At 51.6% G+C, this 5135-nt stretch overlaps 1 pseudogene; it reads left to right on the forward strand.

Annotated features, from left to right (window-relative positions):
* The first annotated feature begins 2017 nt into the window (after positions 1-2017).
* LOC100437215 (neurofilament heavy polypeptide-like) lies at positions 2018-4637 on the forward strand (annotated as a pseudogene).
* The last annotated feature ends 498 nt before the right edge of the window (positions 4638-5135 follow it).

The raw sequence follows: 5135 nt of genomic DNA on the forward strand, positions 1-5135 counted from the left end.
GACCCAAACCTTGGCGAGAAAACTGAAGATTTGAGAATAGGTTTTTTGGTCCAAATAAAGCAACAATATTTGGTCCAAATAAAGCAACAATATTTATCATTTTTTGCTTCTTCTCATGTTTGGTCCTTTCATTATCCCTCCAATATTTTAACACGAGACCTAGAGGGCTATCAGAGGGAATTTTATTGTCTGTCTTGTCCTTTATATTCCCTGTCCTGCTTAGGGTATTTCCCATCCTGGAAGTTTTAGGCATTTCCCTGAGTTTCCTGACTGTGTGTGGCTCAATCTCTCTTACTAGAGATTTCTTGCACCCTTTCTCTGGAGGCTCAACACCCCCATCCCCCCAACCACTGGAAGTTTCTTGCACTCCTTTGCTTTCCCTTTGTCCTTCTTTGGCCGCTTCTCTCCTGGGAATTTAGGTCCTTCTTAACATTGATAGGTCGGTATAAACCCCCGACAGGAAAGCCACCTTAAGCTGTATGAGGTGACCACAGAACAGCAAATCCAGACTCCACACTCGCTTTGCACTTAATTGTGCATCTCATTCACACACTTTCAACCTTCAGGACATCCCAACCACCAAGGAAGTACTTCACCACCCCGCGGCTTTTCTTACCTTGGTCTATGCACAGAATTACCTGGTCACTACAGTATCTGTAGACCTTTTCCTCCCACGTTGCTGAGAGTCTGGGTTTATTCGTCACACCAGGTGGGTCTCAATCCCTCACTCCTGAGGCAGCCGCAATGAGGCAGCGGGACATGTCTCCTCACAAGAGATGATTGGAGACCCTTCCCCCAAGGAGAATGGGATCCCAGATGAGCCCCCACATTGTTAGAAACAAGTGCTCGGTGCCACAAGGAAAAACCAGCACTTAGATAGAAAATTTCTCAGCAAGGCACATTTACTTTGCAGAAGGGTGCTGCCTGCATCCCTCCAATCGCAAGAGCACACCAAGCCGGGTAGGGCAGGGATTTTTATCCCTAAAACAGTTCCTGTTTCTGTGTCCTTTCCCCATTGGCTGGAGTCAGGCACAGTCTAAGCTGACCCGATTGGCTAGTGTTTGAAATTGAATAAGGTCAATTAGGCAGGAAGGGAGAGGCTGTCCATTACCAACTAGGTGGGAAAGGTTGTTTACAGAGTAAGAGGTTTGCTCTTTACAGATTAAGCAGAGAAACAAGTGCTCTTTACTGATTAAGAAAGACCAAGGAAGCTTTGAAGAGGAACTTATTATTTCTGGCAGGACTATGGTCAAAATTGCCATTTATGTACTTCACACCCAACTGAACTTTTTGAACTGTGAGATTTTGGAAGAGAAAGAAATTCCAAATAGGATTAGATCCCTTCACATTTCAGTGGAGGACTCTAAGCCCTGAGAGGTTCTGGGTTGTGCCTGTCCCCTTCCTCCACACTTTCATCACCTAATCCCTAGCCCCTTGGACCTGTGCTCCAAACTTGGAGACACTGCTTGCTTCTTCCTGAGACCCCACTGTCACTTTTTGCCTCGCACACCTCACTTGTCCTTAGTTGCAGCAATCCCTGCGTCCCACCTCACCTTTCTGCCTAACTTCCATCTCCTCTCTTTGGTGCCTCCACTCACACCTTCCCACAGACTCAGGGTAGAAACACAAAAAAGGAGTAAAGTGTCTAGCATTTTTTTTTTTTTTTTTGAGATGGAGTCTTGCTCTGTCACACAGGCTGGAGTGCAGTGGCGCAATCTCAGCTCACTGCAACCTCTCTCTCCTGGGTTCAAGCGATTCTACTGCCTCAGCCTCCTGAGCGACTGGGACTACAGGTGGGCACCACCACACCCAGCTAATTTTTGTATTTTTAGTGGAGATGGGGTTTCACCATATTGGCCAGGCTGGTCTCGAACTACTGACCTCATGATCCACCAGCCTCAGCCTTCCAAAGTGCTGGGATTACAGGCATGAGCCACCATGCCCGGCTGCATTTTTACTAAAAACTGACATTTGAGTGCCTCCCATCCCGTCCTGGCCCCAGGCACCTGCTCAGACCATGATGAGCTTTGGTGGCTCCGAGGTGCTGCTGGGCGCTGAACAGCGGCAGCAGCCTCCACTACACACTGGCCCTAAAGGGCAGCACAAGCGGAAGGCGCTCGGCTGCTGGATCCTCCGGCGGGTTCCACTCGTGGATGTGGATGTCCATGAGCTCCGTGTCCGCCTCTCCCAGCCACTTCGGGGGCACCTGTCGCCTCGAGCACCGACTGGCTGGACACGCTGAGCAATGGGATGGGAGGGCTGAGTGGTGGCGGCAGCCACAGCACACATTGAGAAGGAGCAGCTACAGGTGCTGAAGGACTGCTTCACAGGCTACAGTGACAAGGTGCAGCAACTGGACGTGCACAACTGCAGCCTGGAGGGTGAGGCGGTGGTGCTGCGATAGCAGCAGGCGGGCTGCACCACCGTGGGCGAACTGTATGAACTTAAGGTCTGCGGGATGCGCCTCACGGTGCTGTGCCTGGGCATGGTGTGCGGTCTGCTGCTCCTGGAGCAAGAGCACCTGCTCCAGGACTTCGCACATGTGCAACAGTGCCTCCATGACGAGGCCCAGCAGCGCAAGGAGGTCAAGGCTTGTGCTGTTGCGGTTTCTTGCAGGAGGCCCAGGCGGCGGGTGTGGAACTGCAGAAGAAGGCGCAGGCACTGCAAGAGGAGTGCAGCTACCCGTGGCACCACCATCAGGAGGAGGTGGGCGAGCTGCTTGGCCAGATGCAGGGCTGCGGCGCCTCGCAGGTGCAGGCGCAGGTGCAGGCCGCGGAGGGGACGCCCTCAAGTGGGACGTGATGTCACGGCGTCTGCACTGCATGAGATCTGCGGCAGCTTGAAGGCCACGCGGTGCAGAGCATGCTGCAGTTTGAGGAGTGGTTCCAAGTGAGGCTGGACCGACTGTGTGAGGCAGCCAAGGTGAACACAGACGCCATGTGCTGAGTGCAGGAGGAGATAACTGAGCACCAGCGTCAGCTTCTGGCCGAGACCACAGAGCTGGAGGCACTGAAGAGCACCATTGACTCACTGGAGAGGCAGCACTCTGAGCTGCCGTCATCAGGCCGACATTGCCTCCTACCAGGAAGCCACTCAGCAGCTGGACGCTGGAACACCAAGTGAGAAATGGCCGCCCAGCTGCGAGAGTACCAGGACCTGCTCAATGTCAAGATGGCTTTGGATATAGAGATGGCTGCTTACAGAAAACTCCTGGAAGCTGAGGAATGTCAGATTGGCTTTGGCCCAATTCCTTTCTCACTTCCAGAAGGACTCCCCCAAATTCCCTCCATGTCCACTCACATAAAGGTCTAAAGCAAAGAGAAGATCAAAGTGATAGAGAAGTCTGAGAAAGAAACTGTGATTGTGGAGGAACAGACGGAGGAGACCCAAGTGACTGAAAAAGTGACTGAAGAAGAGGAGAAAGAGGCCAAAGAGGAGGAGGTCAAGGAAGAAGGGGGTGAAGAAGAGGAGGCAAAAGGGGGAGAAGAAGAAGCAAAGTCTCTCCTAGCAGAAGAGGCCACATCCCCAGAGAAGGAAGCCAAGTCCCCAGTGAAGGAAGAGGCAAAGTCACTGGCTGAAGCCAAGTCCCCAGAGAAGGAGGAAGCAAAATTCCCAGCTGAGGTCAAGTCCCCCGGGAAGGCCAAGTCCCCAACAAAAGAAGAGGCAAAGTCACTCGCTAAGGCCAAGTTCCCAGAGAAAGAGGAAGCAAAATCTCCAGCTGAGGTCAAGTTCCCCCGGGAAGACCAAGTCCCCAGCAAAAGAGGCAAAGTCACTGGCTGAGGCCAAGTCTCCAAAGAAGGCCAAGTCCCCAGTGGAGGAAGAAGCAAAGTCCCCTGAGAAGGCCAAGACTCTTGATGTGAAGTCTCCAGAAGCCAACACTCCAGCAAAGGAGGAAGTAAGGCCCTCTGCAGATAAATTCCGCAAAAAGGCCAAAAGCCCTGTCAAGGAGGAGGTCAAGTTCCCAGAGAAGGTGAAGTCTCCCCTGAAAGCGGATGCCAAGGTCCCCGAGAAGGAGATCCCAAAGAAGGAAGAGGTGAAGTCCCCAGTGAAGGAGGAGGAGAAGCCCCAGGAGGTGAAAGTCAAAGAGCCCCCAAAGAAGGCAGAGGAAGAGAAAGCTACCACCACGGCAAAAACAGAGAAGAAGGACAGCAAGAAAGAGGAGGCACCAAAAAGGAGGCTCCAAAGCCCGAGGTGGAGGAGAAGAAGGAAGCTGCCATTGAAAAGCCCAAAGAATCCATAGTTGAAGCCAAGAAGGAAGAGGCTGAAGACAAGAAAAAAGCAGCCACCCTAGAGAAGGAGGCTCCTGCCAAGGTGGAGGTGAAGGAAGACGCTAAACCCAAAGAGAAGACAGAGGTGGCCAAGAAGGAACCAGATGATGCCAAGGCCAAGGAACCCAGAAAACCAGCAGAGAGGGAGGAGGCAGCAGCAGCACTGGAGAAAAAAGATACCAAGGAGGAGAAGGCCACTAAGGTCAAGAAGCCTGAGGAGAAACCCAAGACCCAAAGCCAAAGACGACCCTCTCAAAGGAGCTCAGCAAACCTAAGGCGGAAAAGGCTGAAAAATCCTCCAGCACAGACCAAAAAGACAGCAGGCCTCCAGAGAAGGCCACAGAAGACAAGGCTGCCAAGGGTAAGTAAGGCAGGGGGAAAGGAATGTCTGGAGCAGCCAAAGAAACTCAGAAGGGTCCCGGAGCTCCAGGATCAGAGTAATGCAATTTTTACTTTTTTTCTCTTTATGTAAGAAGAAACTACTTAGATGATAGGGCCTCCTTCTTCAAACAGGAACTTCTGTTAGCAATATGTTAGCAAAAGAGGGCAATCCCAGCCCCCTGCCCCCAAACCCTCCCGAGGCGATGGACAATTATGTTATGATAGCTTATGTAGCTGAATGTGATACATGCCAAATGCCATACATAAATACTTGACTATAAAAACTGCCCCCCTCCTTTCCAAATAAGTGCATTTATTGCCTCTATGTGCAACTGACAGATGACCGCAATAATGAATGAGCAGTTAGAAACACATTAAGCTTGAGATGTCTTAACCTATTCCCAAATGCCTTCTGTTTTCCAAAGGAGTGGTCAAGCCCTTGCCCAGAGACCTCTATTCTGGAAGAGTGGTCCAGGTGGGGCCGGG

Source organism: Pongo abelii, chromosome 1, assembly GCF_028885655.2.
Source record: "Pongo abelii isolate AG06213 chromosome 1, NHGRI_mPonAbe1-v2.0_pri, whole genome shotgun sequence".
In the NCBI taxonomy this organism is placed as follows: domain Eukaryota; kingdom Metazoa; phylum Chordata; class Mammalia; order Primates; family Hominidae; genus Pongo; species Pongo abelii.